This window comes from Triturus cristatus, chromosome 5_2 (genome assembly GCF_964204655.1).
Source record: "Triturus cristatus chromosome 5_2, aTriCri1.1, whole genome shotgun sequence".
Classification (NCBI taxonomy): domain Eukaryota; kingdom Metazoa; phylum Chordata; class Amphibia; order Caudata; family Salamandridae; genus Triturus; species Triturus cristatus.
The window spans coordinates 261,561,942-261,575,306 of record NC_140588.1 but is presented as its reverse complement, the minus strand read 5'-3'; positions in this window follow the sequence as shown (position 1 = coordinate 261,575,306).

The following is a 13,365-nucleotide window of genomic DNA, read 5'->3' as shown; positions in this document are numbered from 1 at the left end:
TGACTTCGCTGTCCTACCACAACAGGATAGAGATCACAACGCCTTGACTTTGGAGCTACAGCTCCCAGATCTTCATAACCCTATGGACTGTGGTACCCATGTAGATCGTAACCTAAAACTCGCCAACAATAGAAGGAGAATTAGATGGGGGCAGTCAAGCAGTCACCAGATAAGGTAGCCACAATTTTTTCTCTAACTATTTTGCCCTTACAGGAAATGGGGGAGACAGTTAGGGAAATGGACTCTCCTCAAACCATTGTTAAAATAGAGGCGCTGCACGCAGAATTAACAACTAGCTTGAGTAATATATTTAATCCCCTGACACACTCCAAAGCGAAAAAGGGTGCCAATCAAACTTGGTTCAGTGATGCCTGCCGTAAGGCTAAGAGAGCCCTCTTAGATGCTATCAAAAGTAAGGACAGAATCAAAACTAAAACAAAAGAGGGCCCTTTACCAAGACTGTACCAAACAAGCAAAGAAGAACTGGGAGATAGACAGATGGGATGCCATTAGAACAGCTCTATCTAACAGGGATATGAAGATTTTCTGGTCACTAGTGTGCTCAGATAGTAATGTAGGGAAGTCAGCCCTAGAGCCCAACATCGCTGCAGCTGCATGGAAGTCTTACTTTCAAGCTCTATACTCTACCAAGGAAGACATAGACTCAAAAGTTGAAAGTCCTCAATTAATCCCAGGGATTGCGTTTGAAGAGGCCCTAGGGGTCACTTTAACAGAGGTCCTAAACGCAATCAGGAAGCTTCCTCTTGGTAAAGCCCTGGGATTAGACAAAATTCCAGGGGACCTATTTCGGGCAGAACCAAAAATATGGGGACCCAACTTTTGGGCAATATTTAATGCCATTTTGAGAGGTATGGCGATCCCAGATACCTGGTTGGGGGCTGAAATTTCCCAGGTCTTTACAAACGGCCCACCTCTCTTGCCGACCAATTATAGGCTGATCAGTTTGATCGATGTCACCCTGAAACTGTTTGCAAAGATCCTCCTCGATCGCCTTCATGTGTGGATGGAAGAGTGTGAAATCCTGAGTCCCTATCATGCCGGTTTTAGAAAATATATCTCCACCATCGGCTACATTTTTAGGCTTCAACTACTATACTGGAAGATGGTATCAATAGAGGGTGGCAGCCTCTACTTGATATCCGTCAACCTGAAAATGGCCTTTGATTTGGTCCCCGGAGAAATATTGTGGGAGGTTCTTAAACAACAGGGAATCCCCCCCATCTCTGGACATTGATCATGAGACTGCACAAGGGCAATTTTGCCCAAGTAAGGTACGGGAAATTTGGGGAATTAACCACTCACTTTCCAGTTAATGGATGAGTAAGGGAGGTGTGTGTGCTCACCCCTACCCTGTTTTGTCTTTTCATCAACTCTCTGGTTTCCCAACTTAATGAGGTAGAGGACAACGACACCCCCAAGCTGGTGCATAGTAAGGTGTCAACAATGATGTTTGTGGACGACACTCTGCTGCTTTCGAAGTCTCCCATGGGCATCCAGAGGGTTCTTGACAGTTTTGTAACATTCTGCATAAACAGGAGGCTGGAGGTTAATACGCTAAAAACCAAATTTATGGTCTTTAACCCAGCCAAAACTTCCCGCCCAAACCCCTCTTTAAATGGTACCTTGCTAGAGAGGGTGACTGTTTTTGACTATCTTGGTGTCACACTGTTTGAAACATTTGAGTGGGGTCCACAACTAGCCAAAGCAAGCCTCAAACTAGCCCAGACAGTATGGGGAGTCATAAAAACATATAAGAATTCCTCCTACGAACCGGCAGGCCCAGTGGCTGAGATCTTCAAAATGCAAACTAGGAGTGCTGCAATGTATGGGGCTGAACTATGGGGTCATTGTCCCCCTGGCGGACTGTCTAAAATAGAGAATAATTCTTATTCCCTTACGCATGGACCAAGGAATCAAATCCATTGCAGAGGAGACTGGTCTCAGACCAATACTCTTCTGGCGCAGACTGTGGGTGACCCCGGAACTAGCAGTCTACCAGTTAGAACAAAAGGAGATTTTGGGCGTCCTGGGTGTGGGTAATGTGTCATGGTTCTCACATATAAGGGATGTATGCTATAAGATAGGTCTTCCAAACCTATGGCGTAACCTCATGTCTAGAGCATATAGATAACTCAAACTAGCTGACATCCAGGGGAACACCCAAATTGGTAACTTAACAGCTGATTTTCTAGATATTAAAGCTGAGTATCACTTTGAGCCCCTTCTGGATGACATTCAACCTATCTTGGCAAGGAAACTATACATTCAGTTTAGAATAGGGACCTTGCCGCTTCTTGCCTTTACTAACAAATGGCTAAAAGCCTCCCCCTTTGGGTGCCCCGCTTGCAACTGTGTAGATGAGACTGCTATTCATGTCCTTTTCTTTTGTACTAGCTATAAAATAGCCAGACGGCGATGGCTAGTCCCACTTTGTAGAAATATGAGGTGTAGGCGGTTTGTGGAGGCATTTAGAATATTGAGAACGGATACTCACCCACCTATTGTTTTTGCCGTCTCCCGTTTTTTTTAACTCAATGTGGCACATTCTAAGGGTGTTGTTGAATTCATCACTGCAAGCATAAAACTTCTACAGTGCCCATCTTGTCACATTCTCATCTTTTTAATCATTTTAACTTTTAAACTCATTCTTAACTTACCTTTTAACCTTTTGAATTTCCAAAAACTAATATTACTGTGGAACTGAAACTCGATTAAATCAACATGAAATGGGGTACATGTCGGATGACAAGAAGAAGCCTTTAAATTTATTAAACCCCCCCCTCCAATTTTATGATGAATTTTAATGCTGTTTATAATCAGGTTTTGTTTCCATTTTACTTTTATGTATTGGTTTTTGCCATGTATTCTCTCTGTCACGGTTTGCACTGTTTACTTTTTATGGTTTATACTGAGAGAAATAAAGTTTGTTGGAATGGAATGGCTTGCACAATATCCTAGCATCAGACATGATGGATATATATTTAGACACTGCTCAAACTCTCAATGCTTCAAGGATGATGTATTTGATAATTGTCTTCTAGTAGGTAAGTGAATATTGTTATTTTGTGTTATTTAAATACATCAATTCTAATAATAATATATACATTCACATTGTAAATAGATGCTCTACTGCAGACTGTGTTGTAAAATAGATGCTTTGGTTAGTAATTACAACAAAGAAGTAAAAAAGATATTATGAAAATGTTGATGTAGTATGCATTAATGTCTGCATAGTAAGTAGCAATGCTTCCTTGTGTCAGTGGGATACATGAACCTTACTATTGTATTTAAGCTATGTAGGTTTTAAGTTATGCACCAGTGCTCTGACACTTAATGCTCAATACTAGAAAAGCATACATCTTTGTGCCATGATGCAAGTGTGACTGCATGATGAGATTTACTATTATGTAGCCAACCACAATCACATTATGCAAACATACACATTTAGTAGATATTGTTTATTTTCAGTTTGACAGCCAGAGTGCAACATGCATAGAGGTAGCTAATAAAAGCAATTACAGTACCTATTTCTTATCTGTAAGTCTGGATTGAGGAGTAACAGCAAGTGTATGCTATCCACAGTTCTTAAAACTTGTGAATCATTCCTAAATTCTGTGTTGTATGCATGGGACCGCCCAACATCCACCCAAGTAATGTCTCAATGAGGTCAGTTAATGCAAGCTACTACTATGTGCCCATCTTTATGAATATTGATATAAAAACCCACACAAAATATACATATCTAAGAAATTGTGTGGCATGCTTTATGGCAAAATATTGTGTTACATGAGTATGCACAACTAATGGCAGGAATTTTCTACATCGTTATGCATTATCATCTGGCCACAATTGTGTTGCAGTTATGTACTACTTCTTAACAAATGTAATTTGACAGACATAATTTCAGACATACCACTTAAAGTTTGTTTCCAGTATGTAATACTACAGCCCTGTGACAATGCTAAATATGAAACCTACATGGATATGAAGGCTATGGAAATAATCACCTATACAAAATTCACTAATTGTTTATTACAGCAAAGATTATAAAACCTCACAGATAACATAAACACTTATACATACACAAATAACTTGTTTGTACTACATACAAACTAAGATATCCTCTTCAATACATCTGAATTAGAAAAAAGGTACAAAAACAGACATTCTTAAAACACATGCACTAATATATTGTAGCAATTACACATATTTAATGAATCAGTTAAAAGGATATAATGAAACATTATATCCCCTCCAACTATTACAAGCCAAAACTATAATACTACTTTTACTCTAGACATATCTGATACTTGTATTCCTATCTATACTTCAGTTCAAGTAACCTGCCTCTAAATATGAAAACTTTGAGCAAATTGAAAACATCAAGAACTTTGCATAAACTAACGGTCATCACGAACATGATCAGTTAATTTTTGTGTCACTGTGTATGTACAATGACCCATGCCACCCTCGTAACAGTTTATTGTTCTCTGGCAATCATTTGGTTATCTTTCTTAGTTAGTCACACATTTCCTTCATTGGAATATGATCATGCTTCATTTGTTTGTATTGAAAAATGAAAACCCCTTTTCTCCATATTCTTTGTAAATAAACTGAAGGCACTTGTTGAGTTGGGTGGACTGCACTAGAGTATGCCAGGATGTAGAGGGCGTGTTGGGTAGTTTGGGCAGCTCTCCTTGTAGCTTTCTCTCATTCGTACTGTATGCCCATATTTTTTAAGCCTTTTTAAAAAAAAAAATTGGAGATGCTTAAATCGTGCCTTGTGGTACCATACTATTTCTTCTCTGCATTCAGTGTGTTTGAGGGAATTTCAATTAATAATTAAGTTGGCTGCAATACATCATATTTATTATTATTATTATTATTATTTGGTTTTTCTAAAGCGCGTAGTCACCCAGAAGGTATCCCAGCGCTGAACCTCTTACTCACAGGGGGGGAGAGTCGGGAGAGAGAAGAGAAAAGAAAAGAGAAAATGGCTCAGGGAAAGAGTAGGGTTTTGAGAGATTTTCTGAATCTCAGGAGATTTGGTTCTGCTCTGAGGCTCAGGGGAAGTGCGTTCCATTTTTTTCCCGTGTTGACCGAAAAACGACGGCCACCTACACGGGTTTTCTTTACCTTGGGGATCGTGATGAAGTTCCCATGTTCGGAACGAAGAGCTCTCGTGGGTCTATAGGGTTTGATCCAGTTATTAAGGATTGGGGGGCCCGAGTTGTGAAGTACCTTGTGGGCCAGACAAAGGGCCTTGAAAGTTACCCTTTCCCTGATGGGGAGCCAATGAAGCGTCCTCAATGCGGGCTTGGCAGATGTTCTGGCCGGGGTGTTAGTTAGGATTCGGGCTGCGGCATTTTGAGCTTTTTGCAGAGTTTGGAGAGTGGATTCTGGGGATCCCAGGTAAATGGCGTTGCTGAAATCCAGCCTAGATAGGATTAGGCCTTGGATCAGCAGGAGACGCAACTGGAAAGGCAGTAGAGGGATCACCTTCCTGCAAGATCTAAGTAGTCCGTAGCATATGCCGGCCGTCTTTCTTGCCTGTGTCCTAAAGGTGAGATCAGTCTCTAGCCACACTCTGAGACTCTTGACCTCCGTCTTGGGGGTGGGGGGTTCCCCCAAGCAGGCGGGCCAGGTGTTATGGGGGAGGGTCGTGGTGTTATGCCCTAGGAGCATAATCTCTGTTTTGGAGCCGTTTAATTTAAGGGCAGAGTCACTCATCCACTGGTGTATGTTGGAGAGGCAGTCGTGGAGATTGGAGGACTCTAGCTTGGGGTGGGAGAGCGTCACCACCAGCTGTGTATCGTCGGCATAGCTGACGATGGTGACTCCAAAGGGTGAGACCATTTTCTCCAGTGGGGCCATGTACACGTTAAACAACGTGGGGCTTAAGGATGAGCCCTGTGGCACACCACACTGGAGGGGGATGGAGGGGGAGCGGCTTTCACCTTCCCAAACTTGAAAGGAGCGTCGGGAGAGGAAAGACGAGAGCCATTTCAGCGCCATGTCTTTCACCCCGATGTTATCGAGGCGTTGAATTAAGACCTGATGGCTGACCGTGTCAAAGGCCGCGCTCAGGTCTAGGAGGACCACTGCCACTGATCCTCCTGTGTCGATAATTTCCCTAGTCTTTTCTATTGCTACGAGGAGAGCAGTGTCCGTGCCCTGACCTGGTCTAAAGCCTGTCTGTGAGTCATTGAGAAGTTGATTTGACTCCAGGAAGTGCGACAATTTTTTATTTGCAAGTTTTTCGGCGACCTTACCTATCCAGGGGAGAAGTGAGATAGGTCTATAGTTTGATAGATCTGCCGGGTCTAGAGAGGGCTTTTTGAGGAGCCCTTTTACGACCGCCTCCTTCCAGTTTGAAGGGACTTCTCCCTGTGTCAACGAGATGTTAATGAGGGCTGTCAGTTGGGAGAATATGGTCTGAGAGATGTTTTGACGAACCGTATAGGAACTGGGTCGCTAGGGGCTCCGCTCCTGGTTGATGTGAGTGTAGCCATCACTTCCTCTTCTGTAACTGGGCCAAACGACGCTAGATAAGGCTTTTCGGGTGGGGGCGGCTGTTCTTTAGCTCTCTCTATGGAATCAGGGTTGGCGGCAGGAAGGGAAGTGAGGATGTTTTTGATTTTTTCGTCAAAGAAAGTAGCCAACTTGAGGCATTTCTCCTCCGCTGTTTGGGGGTCCATGGGTACCTGCTGGGGGTCAGGGACATGGAGGAGCTCTTTGAGAATGGAGAAAGTCTCCTTGGCTGAACATGAGGAGCTTTTTATTTTTTCCTCATAGAAGTCACATTTTGCGTTGTGGAGGGCACGTTTGTACGTTTTCATGGAGGATTGGTAAGCACTTTTCTCTGCCGTTGACTTGTTTTTCCTCCAGGTACGTTCAGATTTTTTGCATTCCTTCTTAAGGGCGTTGAGGGCAGGTGTATACCAGGGAGCGGGGTTGATTCTTTTGACATGTTTTAAGGTACTGGTAAGTGGGATGAGACTGTCTAGGGGGTGGACTAGCCAATTGTTAAATTCTCTGTCCGCGGTGTTCGGGTCCGTGGATAGGGGGCCGCTAGTTTCACGTAATTTGGCTTCCCATTCCTCTGGTACTAACTTGTACCACCGTCTGGTTCGGATCCTAGTTTTCTGTTTGAGTGCTGGTGTCGTTTTGAGTGACCAGTGCATAGGGATTAGCATTTGGTCTGTCCAAGGTAGAGAGGTGGGATCCTGGGCATTTAGGTTTTTGATGTTGGTAAAGATTGGATCCAGGAGTTGTCCTTTCTCATGGGTGGCCTTAGAGTTTCGAAGATGGAGATCTGCTGTGGTGAGATCAGCCAGTAAGTTGGCTGCGGCATTGTCCGCGGGGTCAAGAAAATGCATGTTAAGGTCCCCTATGAGGAGGAAGTTAGAGACTGAAATAGTCTTAAGTGAAATGTAATCCATCAGAGTACTGGCGAATTCTCCTAGAGAGCCTGGCGGACGGTACACTAACAGTCCCGAAAGGGAGATCGATGGTGAGATCTCGATGGTGAAATTACAGTTTTCACAATCTTTGATGGTTCCACCTTCAATTTTACATTTGAGATGGTCTTTGTAGAGTATAGCTAGACCACCACCTCTCCCGACTGGTCTATTCAGGCAGCAAATTTGGTAGCCGGGGGGCGTTGCATTGACCATGTCAAAGTCGCTGTGCGGGGTTAGCCATGTTTCGGTCAGGAACAATATGTCTAGCATCAGATCCTGGACGAGGATGTTGGTTTCGTGGGCGTGTTTTACTAGGGATCTGCAATTCAGGAGGCCAAGCCGGAGTTCTTGGTGGCGTTCCGTTTCCTCAGATTTGTTACAGAGGATACATCCTACAAAGGGAGCGTCTTCCTTGAGGATGTAATTGCACTGGGGATGTTTTTTTGGATTCCAGGCAAGCAGTGTCTCTTGGGTGTAAGAGATACGTTTCTGCGGTTTGGGCATAGTGTCTAGGCCTGAGGCCGTCTGGGCCTGGACGGGCCCAGACGGGCTTGCCTTTGGCGCGCCTTTGGCGCGCTGACGGCGCGCCCGCTGCGCCCGTCCGCTGCGCGTCCGGTGATTGCACATCTTTATAGGAGGGGAAGGGGCGGGTGGGCGTGGCCTAAGGTAGGCGTGGCCTCGGTTCCTGGCCGTCAATGGCGGCAAAAAGTTAGTTTTTGCTTTGTTCGTTGCAGCGAAGGGGTCGCTGTTTGAGCATTGCTCGAGCCCGGTGCTGAGGTGCCTGCCGGGTGAGTGCGCTTTTAAAATACAGAGTGATTAATGGTGACACAAGAAATAATCAATTTTTAAAACAACGGAGGTCTCCCGGCTTCCGCCTCAGGAGATTACGAGATTCTGATTGCTGTGCGCTGTCAACAGCGTATTTATATTGTGGCGGGTGGGCGTGGCCTAAGGTAGGCGTGGCCTCGGTTCCTGGCCGTCAATGGCGGCAAAAAGTGAGTTTTTGCTTTGTTCGTTGCAGCGAAGGGGTCGCTGTTTGAGCGTTGCTCGAGCCCGGTGCTGAGGTGCCTGCCGGGTGAGTGCGCTTTTAAAATACAGAAGTGAAATACGGAAGAATATAAGAAAGGAAGTGAACACTGTGTAAAATAGGGTCTGAGGGGAAGAAAGATAGAGATAGAAATGATGTGATTACACTGAAAAGAAATAAAAACAAAGAGACCATACCTACACAAAATTCAAGACAATGAGTGTGGTGGGGGGGTGGGGGTGAGGCCACATGGAACGATGGGATGTCCAGACTCCATGAGGTGAGTCGGGGAAGACTTCAGGATGGAATAACATGTAAGACGTACAAATCGGACAAACTGAGACGAGCCCGAAGGAGTTTTTCGAACTTGTCCGTGCATGTAACTCTGATTCAGCACACGTTGCTGTGTTCATGAGGAATAGCCGGAGCACAACAATGCCACCAGCAGACAGCATGCGCAAGTACCTGATGTGCGCCTGGAGACGCTTGAGCAGAGTCAGGGAATTGTGCTGAGCGAAGGTCTGCACCGACACTGCTGGACCAATCAACTGCCTTCTCTGTCACTGTCACGAGCTACGGAATCCAATAAGCCCCAAAATTCAATATTTAATTGTTAACAAGAGTGTATGGAAATAATAGAACAGAAATATTAAAGGTTCAACACATATAAACAACAGAATTAGGAAGGTGAAGTCACATGAGTATGTAATATTACAAAATTATTTGGATAATTTAACACCCACAAATAATGATGTCTGACATGTTTTAAGGAATGGAGATTCACACATGGTGGTAGGCATTAAACGGTACAGGTGTGCTAGGAGATATTAATGACAGAAAATTATTATTGTAAGTATTTTGATATTCTGCACTCAACCTTTCAGAGAAGACAAGGCAGCTACTTGCCTTGCTGCCCGGCATTGCATGAACAATTTGCACATGTGATACCAATTGCTTAGGGTGCCCAATGACCTATGGTAACACTTACATTGAAATCCTAGGCCTTATATCTAATTTGTAACATTGTGCAATAATTGTATCGATATGTACATAGAGCTTTAAAATTTCTTAAAACTACATGACACATAGGCAACAAAGGATAAATGTAGGCTGAGTACTGAAACATAATTGCTTAACAGTAGGCATATAATTTGCTTACTATAAATGTGCGTATCTTACTCTGAGCCATTACCGCAAGTGTGTCTAAGCCCTAACTCCAACAACCATCTCTGTAGATATGAGTGAATATCAGCTCCGGTATTGCATTCAAATCCTTATGCTCTTCAGATCTTTACCCTGTTGATTACAGCCTTCAGGTTACTGGCCAGTTGCCTTTTGTGAGTCTCTTCAAATAGTGCCATTTCTTCTTTATTTGCACTACAGTCAGTCCTTTTTGTGGGTGCAAGTGAGTTGACTTTGTCCAGTATTGCATGCCATAAAACATCCTTTTTGTATAATGGTATTTTAGAAGTGACAAATAGCCATTTCTAGTTGTAGGCACCTCAGAAATTAATATTTACATCTCTTCTTCAGTGAAATTCACTTTCGTTTTTCGAATCCCTTCAATAACAGCACACCCTTGCCTACATGCATTCTTCTGCCTGAAACTGTTGTCTATATTTTTAAAGGTTCATGTGTGAGAAACTGATGATTGGGGTTGTGCTGTTTTTGTATGAGATCATTGTCGTATTGGAGTCTTGCACGACACAAAGCATTTTTGCATCAGAAATATTGCCTTACGTGATACAACTCAGCTTTACAACCTGCAAGACAAAGTTGCATCACTTCACAATGCTCCCAAACTACAACTTTGAGTTGGGCTTTATTGCCACTGCGTTGCACTTGCATCATGACGCACTGTATAATAAATTTGGTGCACACATTGGGCTAGAAGGCAGCTAACACAGTGCATCCATTTCTGACACAGCACTACGCAATGCAATGCTGCATAATTTTTAGTAAATCTGCCCCTTGGTTTTATATGGATTTAGCATTGTTGAATTCTTTGAGGCTGGAACAGGACATGAGGGTGTCTTGTCGGCCACATATTAGTGAATATTGATTCTGGATTATTTTAAGGATAAGCTGTGTGATTGCAAGTAAAGGTTGTCTGTGCATACTTAATTTATAAAAGTACCATAACTATAAATCTAGTATTCTCCCGTAGTCCATGGTGAGATGAATGAAATGCAGCTTTTCTGCTCAATGCCTGGTTTTATAACGCTATCTCTTAATAACAAAGGATTATAGATTGGTGCTGTAAGACCTGACCAAATACCCCATGTCTGTTAGGAGTTAAACTGCTAATTAAATCAATAAAGAAGATATTAAGTGCCTCCATACAAATATGGTATGATGTAAACATATCCATACTTCATCAAGGGTTGAGTGCCGCCAGTCCACTTATCCTCTCCCTTGTCTGCCTGTTGTTAAATGGGGGTGATAGACCTGTCAACCTTAGTCTGCTCTTCCATCAGACATTTTTGCCTTCACCTCTCCTATTTTTGAAGATCTTATTTTTGATGGCCTTAGGACTCTGCACACTGTCCTATTGCTAACCATTGCTAAAGTGCATATGCTCATTCCTTAAAACATGGTAACATTTGCTTATCCCCAATTGGCCTATTGAATTTACTTGGATGTCCCTAGTAAAATGGTACTACCTGTACCCAGCGCCGGTGAATTAAAAAGTACAAGATGGCCTGCGGCACTCATTGTTTAACCTACTTAAGTAGCCCATCAAACATTGCAGCCTTTGTGTGCAGTTTTACACTGCCTTGTCCACCTAGCAAAGTAAAAGCATTTGCCTGGCCCAAACATTCCTTTTTAATCCTATAAGTCACCCCTAGAGTAGGTCCTGGATAGCCAGGGGGCAGGGTGCAGTATACTTAAAACGTTGGACATGTACTTTTAAGTTTTACATGTCCTGGTAGTGAAAAACTCTTAAATTAATTTTTCACTACTGCAAGGCCTACGTCTCCCATAAGTTAACATTGGAGTTTCATTACCACTGTTAATAAGCTGTAACTTCCAAATGAGAACAGGCCACCAGTTCAAGTTTGGTGTTTTTGGAACAGTAATGAAAAATCCTCTCTTAAGTTAAAGTCAGAATTCAAATAAAAAAAATTAAAAAGCCACTTTCAGAAAGTAGGCCCTTTCCTGCCTTAGCCTATAGTGCCAGTAGCCTGTTTCTGGGTCACACAACTGGGTGTAGCTGACAGTTGGGCTTCCTGTATTCCTCCTAGACAGTCCCACACAATACAGATAGATCTTAGGTGTGCCTTGATGGGTAATCACTGGCAGGATAGGTGGGCGGAGCTGGGTGTAGCCCTACTTACACTTGAATAGGTTGTGTCCTGCCTCCAAACAAAGAACTGCATACCCCCTTTTAGTTAGTCAGGAGCTAGGGTAGGGAAGGCATGTAACCTGTGCTCTTCAAACGGAAACCTCTAGAAGCTTCTCACACTTCAAAGGACGGAGCTCAGGTATGAATCTAGTAGCTCACACACAAACTCTTGAGCACACTTCCGGAACTGTGGACTCTACCAGCAAGAAGGACTGCTGTGCTGCTGAAAGGACTGCCACTCTGGTTGATGGATGCCCTGAAATACTGCTCCCTGCTCTGCTGACCTGTCATCCTCTTGCCTGGGTGAGAAGGACTGGACCTGCATCTGTTGAACCCAGGACCCGAGGTAGACTCCAAGGACTAGTTGTCTGGCATCCTTACTAGTGCCCTTTAGGGACAGAAGGCTCCAACAACCTTAAACCCTGCACCTGCACTCAGCCATCTTTGCCACCACCCTTCCTCTTTCCTCTCTAAGTAAGTCTACAATCTTCATTATTCTGACCATCTTTTCTGTCGGAAATAATCATCTGCCTTAGTCCTCCCGGGTACCCTCTTATAAGAACAATATCCCTATCACCCCTCATAGCCCAATCGCCCCGTCACTAAAACAGTCTCGTCAGAGTTGCGCTGTTCACTCCACAACTGCAGATCTGCAATGAAACACAAACTGGAAATCTCTGACACCATCACCTTTCACAATCTCGATATGCTCTTCCTCACAGAGACCTGGTTCAATGACACCTCTCAATCTATGTTTGATCTTCTGCTACGCACTGACTACTCTATCCTTAGAAATGACAGAACAGACGAGGTTGGGGGAGGTGTTGCAATCAACTTTAGAAACTCCCTTCAACTGAAGGCTTTTCCTAACAGCTCCTTCCGTACATTTGTATGCCTATCTCTTGAGCTTCAAATCCAACACTGCTCACCACTCAGATTTCATGCCATTTACCACCCGCCTGGTGGCTGCTCTTCTTCTTTTTTGGAGGAACTCACCGGCTTCATCAGCGACCAATACTAGCAAAGTGACAGACAGATCTTTCTGGGAGACTACAATCTACACTGGGGCTCATTGGAAGATCCCTCTGCTAGTAGACTGGTCACCTTTCTCTCAGCAAATGACCTTATCCAACATTGCACTGAAACAACACACTTGAAGGGCTCAAATCTGGACCTTGTTATATCTAAAGGAAACATGCTTACTATTGCTATCCCTATTCATGTAGACTGGTCTGATCACTTCCTCATCCCCTTCTCTCTTCACCAATCACTCTCTATAGCTCTTGGCCAACCTAAAAGGACTACTACCTGGTTCCGTAACACCAAAAACATTGACCTCGATACTCTCTGTGATTCTGCTATGCTATCACTTTCAAGGCTAGACCGGAACTTGGACGTCAATGATCTCACCTCCCAATGCCTCTCAGTCCTTGCAGTAAAAATCAATAATGTCGCTCCTATTCAAAGCAAAAGGAAAAGGCCTATTCCCTCAGCACCTTGGTTCAACA